The sequence below is a fragment of the Phyllobates terribilis genome, unplaced genomic scaffold (assembly GCF_046119375.1).
Source record: "Phyllobates terribilis strain yellow unplaced genomic scaffold, ASM4611937v1 Scaffold_116__1_contigs__length_5312468, whole genome shotgun sequence".
NCBI lineage: Eukaryota > Metazoa > Chordata > Amphibia > Anura > Dendrobatidae > Phyllobates > Phyllobates terribilis.
In genome coordinates this window covers 1903103-1923348 of record NW_027362876.1, presented here as the reverse complement: position 1 = coordinate 1923348, position 20246 = coordinate 1903103, and the positions used below count along the sequence as shown (strand labels likewise).

Sequence of the window (20246 nt, the reverse complement as noted above, 5' to 3'; positions counted from 1 at the left end):
GTATAATATCCTGGCAAAGGATCATAGAGCCGCAGATATACCGAGCATTATCTGTCATATCACCGGGAGGCAAATAGATGCATCATTGTAAAACATACGAGAACAAGTACAGAACACTGGTGAGATTACTGTGGAGCATTGTAATGGCGAATCAGATTACTGTGGAGCATTGTAATGGCGAATCAGATTACTGTGGAGCATTGTAATGGCGAATCAGATTACTGTGGAGCATTGTAATGGCGAATCAGATTACTGTGGAGCATTGTAATGGTGAATCAGATTACTGTGGAGCATTGTAATGGCGAATCAGATTACTGTGGAGCATTGTAATGGTGAATCAGATTACTGTGGAGCATTGTAATTGGGAATCAGATTACTGTGGAGCATTGTAATGGCGAATCAGATTACTGTGGAGCATTGTAATGGCGAATCAGATTACTGTGGAGCATTGTAATGGCGAATCAGATTAGATGGAGCGTACAAATCCATGATATCCAAGAGCTGAATGTATAACAGATCAATGGCAATGGGAGACGTCTGCATAGAGTCTGATGGAGAACCTGATCGTGAGGCTATAGATGGAGCAAGCATTTCTATCTGTATCAACGAAAAACAGGTAATTACATTATAATAAAACTGACAAAAACAAATATCTGACGCAGAACTGAATCGTGAAGCTGTGGATGTAGTGGGAATTTCTATCTGTATCAACGAAAAACAAATAATTAAATTATATTGCGAAAAAATGGACAAAAATAAATATATGAGAAATGGAAGATAAATAAGCTGCAGAACATTGCAATGGAAATACTCAGTCATTGCTGAAAAATCTTTAAGATATTTGCATCATTTATGTGCGTTCTGCGAAGATGAATCAGCGATGATAGCGCAATATACAGAAAGGCAAATAAGTACACCGGCAAATAATAACCGGAAAAACACAAAATAAATTCAGAAAACCTGGAATGTCACCATATAGATGTCTGCTGGGAATAAACCAGTATGGATTTCATCAATAGATGTAAAACAGGTCATTGCGGAAATTCATTACCCGAAGGGTATTTAGTATTTACACGTCAGATCCAGAAGGCTTCACGCATATTAAGGTGTTTCTGTCTGTTTCCACCCCTTACCGGATGATGAACTTTTTCAAGACCAAGGAAAGAAAAATGTGTGAGATCAGTATTATGTATGGACACAATGTTTTGTTCCCCCGGAGTATGTGCTATTAGAACTGTTGATATATGAAATCTGCTCCGGTGTGCTCTATGAATCCTATCAATTTGTATAAAACAATGTTGTCCACTATTCTGGAGGAAGGCATTTATTTGGCTGTTACCTGATTATCCCATTTTACCCATTTTTCATGGGCTCCCCAAAACACTAAAGGGTATCTCCCCTCCCCCACCCTTCGCCCTATTATCTCGGGTATGCGTTCATTGAATGAGAATTTAAGCCAATGGCTGGTGAATATTTGTATCCTCTGGTTATTCAAACACCAGCTATGTGAAAGATACTACGTCTGTCCTGAGGGGTTTTGACAGGTTCGTGTGGCAGGAAGAATATAGGTTTGTCACCAGCAATGTTGTCAACCTGTATTCCTCCATTCCTCACGCATTGGCCATCATTGCCGTTCAACACCATTTAAATAAATATAGTGGATATTCTGTGAATTTACAAAGGTTCATTATAACATAAAATATTTGTTGTCCCACAATAATTTTATGTTTGATTCTAAATATTATTTACAAGTACTTGGAGTCCCCATGGGCTCCAAATTCTCACCATCTTTGGCTATTCTGTACATGTCGTCGTGGGAAGAAATTCACATTTTTTCTGATGATAATCCATTTTTTAGCACATTTTTTGGTTTGGTAGATATGTTGATGATGTACTTTTAGTATGGAGAGGTGACCCCCATTTAGTGTCACAATTTGTTTTGTATTTGAATTCCTATTCCTTAAATTTAAAATTCACTGTCGGTGAACCTTTGATTTCCACTCCATTTCTGGATATTTTCCTGACCGGGATAGTAACATCTCATAAAGTGGACACCACACTCTATAGAAAACCTTTGTCAGGCAACACATTACTGTAGTCTTCCAATTCTCAACTTACTCTATACAGTTCGCAGGGACGACTCAGTATAGGTGGAGGGAAGCACTCCGATGCCCGTTCAGAGAATGTGACCCGTACTACACAAAATTTGTAACTTCCAACATAAGTGCTGATCCATCCTCCATGGATTCTTTTATGCCTAAGGGGAGACCTGCCCCCACACCCCCTGTGATGACATCACGGGGGCTGGTCTCCAGCCTTCATATTTTTATTAGATATCTGTTTTTGGCAATAACTTATCGTGGGTTGATCGTAGAGGCCCGAAAGTGATACCATATTTTCCGTTATGATTTTACCTTTCTCCAGAGACCACATACAGTATAGCTGCCATCTGCTATTTTGCTACTTTTGCGCCACAGCTCCCCAGAGGGGCTTACAGCGACGGAAAAATATCCATATTGTTCCTTAGCTGACCCTGCCACCCAAAATATAGGCTTCATTATTATCGGACGTATGGAACTTTAGTTATTCCCTATTCAGTATCGGCTTCGGGCTGTCTGCATGCCTTTGTTACATTCCCTTTGAAGCACTGGAAATACAACCTTCTCAGTTAGCTGTAAATCTATCACAAGCCTGTGTTAATTGGGTTTGGTAGCAGCTTTTGGGCCAGCATTAGCTTACAAGGCTCTTCTCATGTGTGTGTTAACTTGCATAGAGGCCACTGGCCAAAGTGTCAGCTCTTCTCCCGTGGACAATTACTATAGGGGAGGAGGGAAGAGGGGTCTGGGAGAGAGACTTCTTAATATCTATGACAGGGGAGAAGAAAAGATTTTCAATATTTCCATGACAATCTGTTTTTCATTGATACAGATAGAAATCCTTGCTATACCTATAGCCTCACGATCAGGTTTTGCATCAGACTCTATGCAGACGTATCCCATTGCAATTGATTTGTTATACATCCAACTCCTGGATAGCATGGATTTGTACATTCCATCTAATCTGATTCACCATTGCAATGTTCCACAGCAGTGTTTTGTACATACTTGTTTTCATCTGTTTTACAATGATGCATCTATTTGCCTCCCGTTGATATGATAGATAATGCTCGGTATATCTGCGGCTCTATGATCCTTTGCCAGGATATTATGCTTTGCACCAGATCAGATGCGGGTGGATTTCCTAACATCGGTGGTTTTCACACAAATTTCCTGCAATAAACAGTTTATATACAGGGTGGGATACAAATATGCATGAACAAGAGTATGAGGTTTAATTCTATGTGCCTTGTATATAGTATTATTTGGTCACTATGTGGTGATAATATTTGGTCCGGCCATGGTGTGACGGTTTTTGTCCCTTTGTATGTGATATTATTTGAAAAAATGTATGTGACACATTCCCTTATAGAAAAATAAATAAAAATATACCTAGATAGAGTACTGGATATTTTAAGAAATGTTTAATAGGTTAGAATAGAGTAGGGCCCGGCCAGAAGAGTCTACCTTGTCGTGGCGGCGGCTTACAAAATCTTTTGGCCAAAACAAAAGCTGCTGCTATGTATGTGATCTGCTGTTCTATGGGAACTGTTAGGGTATGTGCACATGGTCAGAGCAGCTGCAGGTTTGGCAAGGTGTTACAGCATAGTGGATAGGATTTCTCCGCTCCGAACACCTCGTACACACGCGGCTCCGCTCCATACACCTCGTACACACGTGGCTCCGCTCCGTACACCTTGTACACACACGGCTCCGCTCCGTACACCTCGTACACACGCGGCTCCGCTCCGTACACCTCGTACATGCGCGGCTCCGCTCCCTACACCTCGTACACGCGCGGCTCCACTCCCTACACCTCGTACACGCGCGGCTCCGCTCCGTATACCTCGTACACACGCGGCTCCGCTCCGTACACCTCGTACACACGCGGCTCCGCTCCGTACACCTCGTACACACGCGGCTCCGCTCCGTACACCTCATACACACGCGGCTCCGCTCCGTACACCTCGTACACACGCGGCTCCGCTCCGTACACCTCGTACACACGCGGCTCCGCTCCGTACACCTCGTACACACACGGCTGTGCTCCGTACACCTCGTACACACGCGGCTCCGCTGAGTACACCTCGTACACACGCGGCTCAACTCCGTACACATGCGGCTCTGCTCCGTACACCTCGTACACACGCGGCTCCGCTCCGTACGCCTCGTACACGCGCGGCTCCGCTCCGTACACCTCGTACACACACGGCTGTGCTCCGTACACCTCGTACACACGCGGCTCCGCTTCGTACACCTCGTACACACGCGGCTCCGCTCCGTACACCTCGTACACAGGCGGCTCCGCTCCGTACACCTCGTACACACACGGCTGTGCTCCGTACACCTCGTACACACGCGGCTCCGCTGAGTACACCTCGTACACATGCGGCTCCGCTCCGTACACATGCGGCTCTGCTCCGTACACCTCGTACACATGCGGCTCCGCTCCGTACGCCTCGTACACGCGCGGCTCCGCTCCGTACGCCTCGTACACGCGTGGCTCCGCTCCGTACGCCTCGTACACGCGCGGCTCCGCTCCGTACACCTCGTACACACACGGCTGTGCTCCGTACACCTCGTACACACGCGGCTCCGCTTAGTACACCTCGTACACACGCGGCTCCGCTCCGTACACCTCGTACACACGCGGCTCTGCTCCGTACACCTCGTACACACGCGGCTCCGCTCCGTACACCTCGTACACACGCGGCTCCGCTCCGTACGCCTCGTACACACACGGCTCCGCTCCGTACACCTCGTACACACGCGGCTCCGCTCCCTACACCTCGTATACGCGCGGCTCCGCTCCGTACACCTCGTACACGCGCGGCTCCGCTCCCTACACCTCGTACACGCGCGGCTCCGCTCCGTACACCTCGTACACACACTGCTCCGCTCCGTACGCATCGCACACGCGCGGCTCCGCTCCGTACACCTAGTACACATGGCTCCGCTCCGTACACCTCGTACACACGCGGCTCCGCTCCGTACACCTCGTACACACGCGGCTCCGCTCCGTACACCTCGTACACACGCGGCTCCGCTCCGTACACCTCGTACACACGCGGCTCCGCTCCGTACACCTCGTACACACGCGGCTCCGCTCCGTACACCTCGTACACACGCGGCTCCGCTCCGTACACCTCGTACACACACGGCTGTGCTCCGTACACCTCGTACACACGCGGCTCCGCTGAGTACACCTCGTACACACGCGGCTCAACTCCGTACACATGCGGCTCTGCTCCGTACACCTCGTACACACGCGGCTCCACTCCGTACGCCTCGTACACGAGCGGCTCCGCTCCGTACACCTCGTACACACACGGCTGTGCTCCGTACACCTCGTACACACGCGGCTCCGCTCCGTACACCTCGTACACAGGCGGCTCCGCTCCGTACAACTCGTACACACACGGCTGTGCTCCGTACACCTCGTACACACGCGGCTCCGCTGAGTACACCTCGTACACATGCGGCTCCGCTCCGTACACATGCGGCTCTGCTCCGTACACCTCGTACACATGCGGCTCCGCTCCGTACGCCTCGTACACGCGCGGCTCCGCTCCGTACGCCTCGTACACGCGCGGCTCCGCTCCGTACGCCTCGTACACACGCGGCTGTGCTCCGTACACCTCGTACACACGCGGCTCCGCTCCGTACACCTCGTACACACGCGGCTCTGCTCCGTACACCTCGTACACACGCGGCTCCGCTCCGTACACCTCGTACACACGCGGCTCCGCTCCGTACGCCTCGTACACACACGGCTCCGCTCCGTACACCTCGTACACACGCGGCTCCGCTCCCTACACCTCGTACACGCGCGGCTCCGCTCCGTACACCTCGTACACGCGCGGCTCCGCTCCCTACACCTCGTACACGCGCGGCTCCGCTCCGTACACCTCGTACACACACTGCTCCGCTCCGTACGCATCGCACACGCGCGGCTCCGCTCCGTACACCTAGTACACATGGCTCCGCTCCGTACACCTCGTACACGCGCGGCTCCGCTCCGTACACCTCGTACACGCGCGGCTCCGCTCCCTACACCTCGTACACGCGCGGCTCCGCTCCGTACACCTCGTACACACACTGCTCCGCTCCGTACGCATCGCACACGCGCGGCTCCGCTCCGTACACCTAGTACACATGGCTCTGCTCCGTACACCTCGTACACACGCGGCTCTGCTCCGTACACCTCGTACACGCGCGGCTCCGCTCCCTACACCTCGTACACGCGCGGCTCCGCTCCGTACACCTCGTACACACACTGCTCCGCTCCGTACGCATCGCACACGCGCGGCTCCGCTCCGTACACCTAGTACACATGGCTCCGCTCCGTACACCTCGTACACACGCGGCTCTGCTCCGTACACCTCGTACACGCGCGGCTCCGCTCCCTACACCTCGTACACGCGCGGCTCCGCTCCGTACACCTCGTACACACACTGCTCCGCACGCATCGCACACGCGCGGCTCCGCTCCCTACACCTCGTACACGCGCGGCTCCGCTCCGTACACCTCGTACACACACTGCTCCGCTCCGTACGCATCGCACACGCGCGGCTCCGCTCCGTACACCTAGTACACATGGCTCCGCTCCGTACACCTCGTACACACGCGGCTCTGCTCCGTACACCTCGTACACGCGCGGCTCCGCTCCCTACACCTCGTACACGCGCGGCTCCGCTCCGTACACCTCGTACACACACTGCTCCGCTCCGTACGCATCGCACACGCGTGGCTCCGCTCCGTACACCTAGTACACACACGGCTCTGCTCCGTACACCTCGTACACACGCGGCTCCGCTCCGTACACCTCGTACACACGCGGCTCCGTACACCTCGTACACACGCGGCTCTGCTACATCCACACTGTAAACCCCTCCTGACCCCACACATAAACTTCAGCTCATCCAGCACCATGACAACCAGCACAGCAGAGTCCTGCATCCACTGAGGCCCCTGATCATGTGACCCCTGACTCCTCCCCTCCTGTGACCTCATCACAGCTCCTGCGAGCACAGAGCAGCCATATATGTGGTGGCGGCTCTGCAGGTGGAGGTATGTGGAGGCCCCCCCATCACTGGGCGCAGGGGGCATTAACCCCTTCAGCACCGAGACTCTTTTGGGGTCTTTTGTTGCCCCTTTATAAGAATCATAAGGTTTTTGTTCTGTTTCCTGTAATAGATACATACGACCCAACTATGGAGACAGGGAGGGAGGAAACGTATTGTTCTCATAGTACAGGACCCCTTTACTGCCCCACAGTGTAATGCCCCCATGATGCCCCCCACAGTGTAATGCCCCCATTATGCCCCTTATGCAGGCTGTATGATGCCCCCACACAGTGTAATGCCCCCATTATGCCCCTTATGCAGGATGTATGATGCCCCCACAGTGTAATGCCCCCATTATGCCCCTTATGCAGGATGTATGATGCCCCCACACAGTGTAATGCCCCCATTATGCCCCTTATGCAGGATGTATGATGCCCCCACACAGTGTAATGCCCCCATTATGCCCCTTATACAGGATGTATGATGCCCCCACACAGTGTAATGCCCCCATTATACCCCTTATGCAGGATGTATGATGCCCCCACACAGTGTAATGCCCCCATTATACCCCTTATGCAGGATGTATGATGCCCCCACACAGTGTCATGCCCCCATTATGCCCCTTATGCAGGATGTATGATGCCCCACACAGTGTAATGCCCCCATTATGCCCCTATGCAGTATGTATGATGCCCCGACACAGTGTAATGCCTCCATTATGCCCCTTATGCAGGATGTATGATGCCCCCCACAGTGTAATGCCCCCATTATGCCCCTTATGCAGGATGTATGATGCCCCCACACAGTGTAATGCCCCCATTATGCCCCTTATGCAGGATGTATGATGCCCCACACAGTGTAATGCCCCCATTATGCCCCTTATGAAGTATATATGATGCCCCTTGCCGCTGGTGGGACGGCTTGTATACTTTTTTTGATCAAAAATAGTTCACTAAGTACCCTATATTTATTATGCAACTTTGCTTTACATTTATATATAATGATGGTAGGGTATGAGATATATTTTTTGTCTTTTGTAGGTTTTGCTTCTTTTTGCTAGTGTGAACATGCTCCTATTTCTTGCATGTCTACCATCTTAGACCTCAGTTCACATTGCTTGTTTTTTTTTTCCCCTTATGCAGTATGTATGATGCCCTGACACAGTGTAATGCCCCCATTATGCCCCTTATGCAGGATGTATGATGCCCCCCACAGTGTAATGCCCCCATTATGCCCCTTATGCAGGATGTATGATGCCCCCACACAGTGTAATGCCCCCATTATGCCCCTTATGCAGGATGTGTAATGCCCCCCTTATGCCCATTATGCAGTATGTATGATGCCCCCACACAGTGTAATGCCCCCATTATGCCCCTTATGCAGTATGTGTGATGCCCCCACACAGTGTAATGCCCCCATTATGCCCCTTATGCAGGATGTATGATGCCCCCATTATGCCCCTTATGCAGGATGTATGATGCCCCCATTATGCCCCTTATGCAGGATGTATGATGCCCCACACAGTGTAATGCCTCCATTATGCCCCTTATGCAGGATGTATGATGCCCCCACACAGTGTAATGCCCCCATTATGTCCCTTATGCAGGATGTATGATGCCCTCACACAGTGTAATGCCCCCATTATGCCCCTTATGCAGTATGTATGATGCCCCCCACAGAGTGTAATGCCCCCATTATGCCCCTTATTCAGGATGTATGATGCCCCCACATAGTGTAATGCCCCCATTATGCCCCTTATGCAGGATGTATGATGCCCCCACACAGTGTAATGCCCCCATTATGCCCCTTATGCAGGATGTATGATACCCCCACACAGTGTAATGCCCCCATTGTGCCCCTTATTATTATTAGTAGTATTTATTATTATAGCACCATTTATTCCATGGCGCTTTTACATGTGATAGGGCTATACATAGCAAAAACATTTACATAATCTTAACAAAACGAGTCAGCAACTGGTACAGGAGGAGAGAGGACCCTGCCTGCGAGGGCTCACAGTCTACAAGGGATGGGTGGAGGTAGAGGAGGTCATGCAGTAATGTGGTGGGGTAGTGGTTACTGCAGGTTGTAGACTTGTCGGAAGAGGTAGGTCTTCAGGTTTCTTTTGAAGGCTTCCATGGTAGGCGAGAGTCTGATATGTTGGGTTAGAGAGTTCCAGAGTAGGGGGGATGCACGGGAGAAATCTTGTATGCGATTGTGGGAAGAGGAGATAAAAGGGGAGTAGAGAAGGAGATCTTGTGAGGATTGGAGGTTGCGTGCAGGTAAGTACCGGGAAACTAAATCACAGATGTATGGAGGAGACTGGTTGTGGATGGCTTTGTATGCCATGGTTAGGGTTTTGAACTTGAGTCCCTGGGCAATGGGGAGCCAGTGAAGGGATTGACTGAGGGGAGAGGCCGAGGAATAGTGGGGGGACATGTGGATTAGTCGAGCAGTAGATTTTAGGATAGATTGGAGGGGTGCAAGAGTGTTGGAAGGGAGGCCACAGAGCTGGAGGTTGCAGTAGTCAAGGCAGGAGATGATGAGGGCATGCACTAGTGTTTTTGCAGAGTCTTTGCTTAGGAATGCACGGATCCGGGAGATATTTTTGAGTTGGAGTCGGCAGGAAGTGGAAAGGGCTTGGATATGTGGTTTGTAGGAGAGATCAGGGTCCAGGGTTACCCCAAGGCAGCGAGCTTGTGGGACTGGGGAGAGTGAACAGCCATTGACGTTGATGGATAGGTCAGATGGGGGATATGAATGAGAGGGTGGAAAGATGATGAACTCTGTTGTATCCATGTTAAGTCTTAGAAATCTGGCAGAGAAGAAGGATGAAATAGCAGACAGACATTGAGGGATTTTGGTTAGTAGGGAGGAGATATCTGGTCCAGAGAGGTATATCTGTGTGTCATTATCATAGAGGTGATACTGAAAGCCGTGAGACTCTATGAGCTGTCCCAGGCCGAGGGTGTAGATGGAGAAGAGCAGAGGTCCTAGAACTGAACCTTGGGGGACACCGACAGATAGGGGGCGAGATGAGGAGGTGGTGCGTGAGTGGGAGTAGCTGAATGTCCTGTATGTTAGGTATGAGGAGATCCAAGATTGGGCCAAGTCCGTGATGCCAAGAGATGAGAGAATCTGTAGTAAGAGGGAATGGTCGACTGTGTCGAAGGCAGATGACAGGTCCAGAAGGAGGAGGATGGAGTAGTGTCCCTTGGATTTGGCGGTTAGTAGGTTGTTGGTGACTTTGGTCAGGGCAGTTTCAGTCGAGTGGTGCGGTCGGAAGCCAGATTGTAGGCTGTCGAAGAGTGAGCAGGAGGAGAGCTGGGAGGACAGTTCAAGGTGGACTTGTTGTTCTAGTAGTTTTGAGGCATAGGGGAGAAGTGATATGGGGCGGTAGCTAGTCAGAGAGGATGGGTCAAGGGAGGGCTTTTTGAGGATGGGTGTGATTAAGGCGTGTTTGAGACATGAGGGGAAGACACCGGTTGTTAGTGACAGGATGAAGAGGTGGGTTAGGGTTGGGATGAAGACTGTGGTAAGGTTAGAGATGTGGGGTGGGATGGGATTGGGTCAAGTTCGCAGGTGGTGAGGTGTGATTTGGAGAGTAAAGAGGAGACTTGACCTTCTCTAATGGTGGAGAAGTGGGGTTTGGAGGAGGAAGGTTGAGTAGATATGAGGAGGGGTTGTACTGACTTAGGCAAAAGCTTTGTCTGATGGTGTCAATCTTCTGCTTGAAGAATAAACCAAAGTCTTTGGCTGAGATGAGAGAAGAGGGAGGAGGCGCTGGGGGACGAAGGAGAGAATTGAAAGTGTTAAATAGCTGTTTAGGGTTGTGGAACGGGGAAGATATGAGAGATGAGAAGTGTGTTTGTTTTTCTGCAGTGAGTGTGGACTTGAAAATGGTGAGGGATTATTTGAATGCGATGAAGTGAGACCTTTTCCATCTCCGCTCCGCAACCCTGGAGGCCCGTCGCAGTTCTTTAGTAAGTTTGGTGTGCCAGGGTTGCCTGTTGATTCTGCGAGCTTTGGTATGTGTGAGAGGGGCGATCGAGTCGAGAGCTGCAGCTATTTTGGTGTTATATAAAGCGGCAGCAACATCTGCATTGTGTAAGGAATTTATGTCTGTAAGAGGGAGGAGGGATTCAGAGAGTGAATGTAGGTCAAGGTGTTTGAGGTTTCTGCGAGGGTGTGTAAGTTCGTGGAGTGGGGATTGTGCACCTGGAGAGGAGAGGGTAGAGAATGTGAGGAGGTTATGGTCAGAGAGAGGGAGAGGTGAGTTAGAGAGGTTAGATCGGGAACAGAGGCGAGTGAAGATGAGGTCCAGTGTGTGGCCATCTTTATGAGTAGCTGCAGAAGACCATTGAGCAAGGCCGAAGGAGGAAGTGAGGGATAGGAACTTAGAGACAGACTAGTGGGAAGTGTCAATGAGGATGTTGAAGTCACCCATTATGATAGTGGGGATGTCAGCGGAAAGGAAGCGAAGCAGCCAGGTGGTGAAGTGGTCTAAGAAAGTGGTGGCTAGCCCTGGAGGTTGGTAAATGACGGCCAGTTGGAGGTCAGAGGGGGAATAGATGCGCACACAGTGCGCCTCAAGAGAGGGGAGTGTAACGGAGGGTGGCAGTGGGATTTGGGTGAAAGCGCAGGTATCTGACAGGAGAAAACCTATGCCTCCACCATGTTTGCCATTGGGGCGGGGAGTGTGGGAAAGGTGGAATCCGCCATACGAAAGTATGGAGGATGTATGATGCCACCATTGTGCCCTTTATGCAGTATGAATGTCCCCACACAGCGTAATGCCCCTTATGCAGTATGTATGATGCCCCCCCACACAGTATAATGTTCTCATAGTACCGCCTGATGTTCTGCAGTTAGAATAAGTCCTGAGGTTTTATAGTTGGAATTATCCCTCTGGAAAATGGTTTTGCCTTCTCCCCTCTATGTATACTCCTATTTACTAATGGTATGTGACCCAGCTTTTCCGTCTTGACTCCCATGCAGATTTCTCTATACTTCTCTACTCCTATTTACTAATAGTATGTCCTCCAAGTTACACCAGCTACCCCCCACTTTCATTTATGACCTTGTTTACTTAGTCTTTGACTAGCCAGCATCTGTTTCAGCCCTAATCATCTGATCAAGATGAGCACAGACCACTCCCCTCTGGTTCACAGCTGAATGCAATCTGTAACAAATATATTGTGGGCCAGGAGTCTATGTCAGACTTTAGTCTGTGGCCATTACCTTAAGTATGGCCATTAGTTGAAGTATGAGAAATAAGAATTAATCCTGAAGGTAACTGGATACTAAGTCCCAGTAAACAATGTTTGTCTTTGTTTTCACTCTCGCCCCCTTAATCCTTCACTTCTTACAACCACCCCTCATCCCTACACCTAGTAAGGAGCTCTTCATCTCTCCCTCCATTCTCCCCATCCATCTCACCTCCTCCTCAGAGCTATTCCTCAACATACAGTACAGACCAAAAGTTTGGACACAGCTTATCATTTAAAGATTTTTCTTTATTTTCTTGACTTTGAAAATTGTACATTCACACTGAAGGCATCAAAACTATGAATTAACACATGTGGAATTTTATACTTAACAAAAAAGTGTGAAACAACTGAAAATATGTCTTATATTCTAGGTTCTTCAAAGTAGCCACCTTTTGCTTTGATGACTGCTTTGCACACTCTTGGCATTCTCTTGATGAGCTTCAAGAGGTAGTCACCGGAAATGGTCTTCCAACAATCTTGAAGGAGTTCCCAGAAATGCTTAGCACTTGTTGGCCCTTTTGCCTTCACTCTGCGGTCCAGCTCACCCCAAACCATCTAGATTGGGTTCAGGTCTGGTGACTGTGGAGGCCAGGTCATCTGGCGTAGCGCCCCATCACTCTCCTTTTTGGTCAAATAGCCCTTACACAGCCTGAAGGTGTGTTTGGGGTCATTGTCCTGTTGAAAAATAAATGATGGTACAACTAAACGCAAACCGGATGGAATAGCATGCCGCTGCAAGATACTGTGGTAGCCATGCTGGTTCATTATGCCTTCAATTTTGAATAAATCCCCAACAGTGTCACCAGCAAAGGACCCCCACACCATCACACCTCCTCCTCCATGCTTCACTGTGTGAACCAGGCATGCAGAGTCCATCCGTTCACCTTTTCTGCGTCGCACAAAGACACGGTGGTTGGAACCAAAGATCTCAAATTTGGACTCATCAGACCAAAGCACAGATTTCCACTGGTCTAATGTCCATTCATTGTGTTCTGTAGCCCAAACAAGTCTCTTCTGCTTGTTGCCTGTCCTTAGCAGTGGTTTCCTAGCAGCAATTTTACCATGAAGGCCTGCTGCACAAAGTCTCCTCTTAACAGTTGTTGAAGAGATGTGTCTGCTGCTAGAACTCTGTGTGGCATTGACCTGGTCTCTAATCTGAGCTGCTGTTAACCTGCGACTTCTGAGGCTGGTGACTCGGATAAACTTATCCTCAGAAGCAGAAGTGACTCTTGGTCTTCCTTTCCTGGGGCGGTCCTCATGTGAGCCAGTTTCTTTGTAGCGCTTGATGGTTTTTGCAACTGCACTGGGGGACACTTTCAAAGTTTTCCCAATTTTTCGGACTGACTGACCTTCATTTCTTAAAGTAATGATGGCCACTCGTTTTTCTTTACTTAGCTGCTTTTTTCTTGCCATAATACAAATTCTAACAGTCTATTCAGTAGGAGTATCAGCTGTGTATCCATCAGACTTCTGCACAACACAACTGATCGTCCCAACCCCATTTATAAGGCAAGAAATCCCACTTATTAAACCAGTCAGGGCACACCTGTGAAGTGAACACCATTTCCGGTGACTACCTCTTGAAGCTCATCAAGAGAATGCCAAGAGTGTGCAAAGCAGTCATCAAAGCAAAAGGTGGCTACTTTGAAGAACCTCGAATATAAGTCATATTTTCAGTTGTTTCACACTTTTTTGTTAAGTATATAATTACACATTTGTTAATTCATAGTTTTTTTGCCTTCAGTGTGAATGTACAATTTTCATAGTCAAGAAAATACAGAAAAATCTTTAAATGAGAAGGTGTGTCCAAACCTTTGGTCTGTACTGTACAATCCTTTGTCTCCAAACACAGACAGCCACCTCATGCCCTCTCCTGCTCCCACCTACTAATGCTTTCTCTGCTCCTCCTCACTGCTGGCGACATCTCTCCACATCCCGGCCCTCCTCACCACATCCCTACAATCACTTCCACCTCCTACCCACAATCTATCCCAAACTCTCGTAACCCTTCTAACCTTATACCCATCCTCCCAGCCCCTGCTTCCCCAGTCCCCCTAACAGGAGCTCTATGGAACGCTCTCTCCGTCTGCAACAAACTTTCCTACATTCACGACCTCTTCATCACTAACAAGCTTTCCTTCCTCGACATCACTGAAACCTGGCTCAACCCCTCTGACACGGCCTCTCCTGCTGCACTTTCGTATGGCGGATTCCACCTCTCCCACACCCCGCGCCCCACCGGCAAGCACGGTGGAGGAATAGGTTTCCTCCTCTCAGATAACTGCTCCTTCACCCATATCCCACTGCCGCCCTCAATTACTCTCCCATCTTTTGAAGTGCACTGCGTGCGCATCTACTCCCCCTCCAACTGGCTGTCATCTACCGCCCCCCAGGATCAACCACCACTTTCTTTGACCACTTCACCACTTGGCTACTTAATTTCCTCTCCGTTGACATCCCCACTATCCTCATGGGTGACTTTAACATCCCCATTGACACTTCCCTCTCAGCGGCCTCTAAGCTTCTATCCCTCACTTCCTCCTTCGGTCTAACTCAGTGGTCTTCCACACCCACCCACAAAGACGGCCACATGCTGGACCTCATCTTCACCCATCTCTGTTCCCTATCTAACCTCTCTAACTCACCTCTCCCTCTCTCTGACCACAACCTACTTACATTCTCTACCCTCTCCTCTCCAGGTCAACAATCCCCACTCCACAAACTTGCACACCCTCGCAGAAATCTCAGACACCTTGACCTACACTCACTCTCTGAATCCCTCCTCCCTCTTACAGACATTAGTTCCTTACATGATGCAGATGTTGCTCTCACTTTATACAACACCACAACAGCTGCAGCTCTCTATTCGGTCGCCCCCCTCACACATACCAAAGCTTGCACAATCAATAGAAAACCCTGGCACACCAGCCTAACTAAAGAACTGCGACGGGCCTCCAGGGTTGCCGAGGGCAGATGGAAAAAGTCCCACTCCAATGATAACTTCATTGCATTCAAACAATCCCTCACTACCTTCAAGTCCACACTCACTGCAGCAAAACAAACATACTTCGCATCCCTCATATCCTCTCTGTCTCACAACCCCAAACAACTATTCAACACCTTCAATTCTCTCCTCCGTCCCCCAGTGCCTCCTCCCTCTCCTCTTATTTCAGCCAAAGACTTTGCCTCATTCTTCAAGAAAATTGACACCATCAGACAAAGCTTTTGCCTAAAGCCCCCACAGCCCCTCCCCACACCTACTAAGCCCTCCTCCTCCAAAACCACCTTCTCCGCCATTACGGATGATCAACTATCCTCTTTACTCACCAAATCACACCTCACCACCTGTGAACTTGACCCAATCCCGTCCCACCTCATCCCAAACCTTACCACTATCTTCATCCCAACCCTAGCCCACCTCTTTAACCTGTCACTAACAACTGGTATCTTCCCCTCATGCTTCAAACATGCCTCAATCACACCCATCCTCAAAAAGCTCTCCCTTGACCCATCCTCTCTGACTAGCTATCGCCCCATATCACTTCTACCCTATGCCTCAAAACTACTGGAACAACACATCCATTCTGAACTGTCCTCCCACCTCTCCTCCTGCTCTCTCTTCGACCGCCTACAATCTGGTTTCCGACCGCACCATTCTACTGAAACTGCACTGACTAAAGTCACCAACAACCTACTAACCGCCAAATCTAAGCGACACTACTCCGTCCTCCTCCTCCTCGACCTGTCACCTGCCTTCGACACAGTGGACCATTCCCTCTTACTACAAACTCTCTCATCTCCTGGCATCACAGACTTAGCCCTATCCTGGATCTCCTCATACCTAACCGACAGGACATTCCGTTTCTCCCACTCACGCACCACCTCCTCATCTCGCCCCCTATCTGTCGCTGTCCCCCAAGGTTCAGTACTAGGACCTCTGCTCTTCTCCATCTACACCTTAGGCCTGGGACAGCTCATAGAGTCTCATGGCTTTCATTATCACCTCTATGCTGATGACACACAGATATACCTCTCTGGACCCGATATCTCCTCCCTACTAACCAAAATCCCACAATGTCTGTCCGCTATTTCATCCTTCTTCTCTGCTAGATTTCTAAAACTTAACTTGGACAAAACAGAATTCATCATCTTTCCGCCATCCCATTCACCCCCCCCATCTGACCTATCTATCAATGTCGATGGCTGTCCACTCTCCCCAGTCCCTCAAGCTCGCTGCCTTGGAGTAACCCTGGACTCTGAACTCTCCTTCAAACCACATATTCAAGCCCTTTCCACTTCCTGCCGACTCCAACTCCAAAATATCTCCCGGATCCGCACATTCCTCAACCATGAATCTGCAAAAACACTAGTGCACGCCCTCATCATCTCCCGCCTTGACTACTGCAATGTCCTGCTCTGTGGCCTCCCTTCTACCACTCTTGCACCCCTCCAATCTATCCTAAACTCTGCTGCACGACTAATCCACCTGTCCCCCCGCTATTCCCCGGCCTCTCCTCTCTGTCAATCTCTTCACTGGCTCCCCATTGCTCAGAGAATCCAGTTCAAAACCCTAACTATGGCATACAAAGCCATTCACAACCTGTCTCCTCCATATATCTCTGACCTAGTCTCCCGGTACATACCCGCATGCAACCTCCGATCCTCACAAGATCTCCTTCTCTACTCCCCTCTTATCTCCTCCTCCCACAATCGCATACAAGATTTCTCCCGTGCTTCCCCCCTACTCTGGAACTCTCTACCCCAACACATCAGACTCTCGTCGACCGTGGAAACCTTCAAAAGGAGCCTGAAGACCCACCTCTTCCGACAAGCCTACAACCTGCAGTAACCACCGCTGCATGACCAGCTCTACCCTCACCTAATGTATCCTCACCCATCCCTTGTAGATTGTGAGCCCTCGCGGGCAGGGTCCTCGCTCCTCCTGTACCAGTCGCTGTCACATTGTGTTCAAGATTATTGTACTTGTTTTTGCTATGTATACCCCTTTTCACATGTAAAGCGCCATGGAATAAATGGCGCTATAATAATAAATAATAATAATAATGTATACATGCATGTAGGGGAGCAGGCCTTACTAGATGTCTAGTCTTTGTACAGTATTATACCGCATGAGGATGGTATCAGAGGAGTAAGATGTTTCTTGAAATCGAGATCAGTAGAGTATAGCAGACATAATGACTTTATGGAGGATCTTCTAAAATTCACTCTTGCTCATAATAACTTCTTTCTTTTTGACAGGAAGTACTTCCACCAGCTCAGGGGTACTGCGATGGGGAGCCACTGTGCCCCCTCGTATGCTAACCTATTTCTGGGCTGGTGGGAGGAAAACACAATATTCATAGATGATCATAAGTGGTGGCAACCATATCTTGGGGCTTAGTATAGATATATTGACGACATTTTTATCATCTGGTAAAGTTTCTTGAATTTGTCAGGGAACTCAATATCCGTAGAGTGGGCCTGAGATTTATATCAGAGTTTAACCTCTTTACCCCCGAGGGTGGTTTGCACGTTAATGACCTGGCCAATTTTTACAATTCTGACCACTGTCACTTTATGAGGTAATTACTTTGGAACGCTTCAACGGATCCCCCTGATTCTGAGATTGTTTTTTCGTGACATATTGTACTTCATGATAGTGGTAAAATTTCTTCGATATCACTTGCATTTATTTGTAAAAAAAAAACGGAAATTTGGCGAAAATTTGGAAAATTTTGCAATTTTCAAAATTTAAAATTTTATGCCCTTACATCAGAGATATATGTCACACAAAATAGTTAATAAATAACATTTCATTTCCCACATGTCTACTTTACATCAGCACAGTTTTGGAACCAACATTTTTTTTTATTAGGGAGCTATAAGGGTTAAAAGATGACCATTGATTTCTTATTTTTCCAACAAAATTTACAAAATCATTTTTTTAGGGACCACATCACATTTGAATTCACTTTGAGGGGTCTTTATGACAGAAAATACCCAAAAGTGACACCATTCTAAAAACTACACCCCTCAAGGTGCTCAAAACCACATTCAAGAACCTTATTAACCTTTCAGGTGCTTCACAGGAATTTTTTGGAATGTGGAAGAAAAAAATGAACATTTAACTTTTTTCACAAAAATGTTACTTTAGACCCATTTTTTTATTTTCGCAGAGGTAACAGGAAAAAATGGACCCCAAAATTTGTTGTGCAATTTGCCCTGAGCACGCAAATACCCCATATGTGGGGAAAAAACACTGTTTGGACACACAGCAGAGCTCAGAAGGGAAGGAGCGCCATTTGACTTTTTGAATGTAAAATTTGCTTGAATAATTAGCAGACGCCATGTTGCGTTTGGAGAGCCCCTGATGTGCCTAAACAGTGGAAACCCCCCACAAGTGACACCATTTTGGAAACTAGACCCCTCAGGGAACTTATGTAGATGTGTGGTGAGCACCTTAAACCCCCAGGTGCTTCACAGAAATTTAGAACATTGAGCCGTAAAAATAAAATTTTCACATTTTTCCCACAAAAATGTTTTTCAGCCCCCAATTTTGCATTTTCATAAGGGTAACAGGAGAAATTGCACCATGCAATTTGTTCTACAATTCCTCCTGAGCACGCAGATACCGCCATCTGACTTTTTGAATGTAAAATTTACTTGAATACTTAGCGGATGTGCCCCTGATGTGCCTAAACAGTGGAAAAAACCCACAAGTGACACCATTTTGGAAACTAGACCCCTCAGGGAACTCATCTAGATGTGTGGTGAGCACCCTGAACCCCCAAGTGCTTTGGAGAAGTTTATAACATGGAGCTGTGAAAATAAAAAAAATCTAACTTTTTCCACAAAAATGTTTTAGCCCCAATTTTTTTATTTTCACAAAGGTAAGAGGAGAAAATGGACCCCAAAAACTGTTGTGCAATTTCTCCTGAGTACGCCAATACCCCATAGGTGGGGAAAATACAGTGTTTGGGCGCACGGCAGAGTTCAGAAGGGAAGGAGCATTGTGTGACTTTTTGAACGCAAAATGGCTGGAATGGAGAGCGGACGCCATGTCACATTTGGAGAGCCCCTGATGTGCCTAAACAGTGGAAACCCCCCCACACGTGACCCCATTTTGGAAACTACGCCCCTCAAGGATTTTATCAAGGGGTAAAGTGAACATTTTGAACCCAGAGGTACGACACAGAATTTGACAACATTAGGTCATCATATTGCATAAGTTGTCATTAGTCTTGAGCGCAAGTGCTCGCTACTTGAGTCTACATCAGGTACACGGGTATGCACCATGTATCGTGCGTGCTCGAGTGACATGCTCGAGTCCCCGCTCGCATGTTTCATGGTTATTAGACACCCCAAAAAAAAACATGCGGGGATCGCTCGTGCATAGCAGGCAATCCCCGCAAGGTTTTTTGGCCATGAAGCATATGAGGCAGAGACTCGAGCATGTCACTTGAGCACTTGCGATACTCATTGCATACCCGAGCTCCCGATGCAAACTCAAGTAGCGAGCACTTGTGCTTAACACTAGTCGCCATATCGTCATCTTTTTTTTTTAACTTTTGAAAAAAATCCCTAGCCCAACCCTAGAGTTTATTTTTTACGCCGTTCCTCGTGCAGTATAAGTGATTAGACTACTTTATTCTTCGGGTCGGTGCGATTACAGAGATACCAGAATCATATCGGGTTTTTATGATGGACAGCTGTCACACACTAAAAGACGCATCTTTTGGTAAAATCTAGTTTTTGCATCACCATATTTTGAGAGCTATAATTTTCTCTTTCCCCATGACGGCACCACGGAGAGA

At 48.4% G+C, this 20246-nt stretch overlaps 1 protein-coding gene and 1 pseudogene across 1 annotated transcript in view; both read left to right on the top strand.

The window, feature by feature from the left end:
* LOC141201451 (uncharacterized) overlaps positions 1-20246 on the top strand; it is a 50195-nt pseudogene that overhangs the window by 20795 nt on the left and 9154 nt on the right.
* The window catches only part of LOC141201465 (uncharacterized), a 33682-nt gene continuing 20543 nt past the window's right edge, over positions 7108-20246 (top strand). Inside the window, exon 1 of the mRNA XM_073663458.1 lies at positions 7108-7166. The gene's annotated coding sequence lies outside the window, so the exon portion shown is untranslated. The remainder of the gene's footprint in view (positions 7167-20246) is intronic.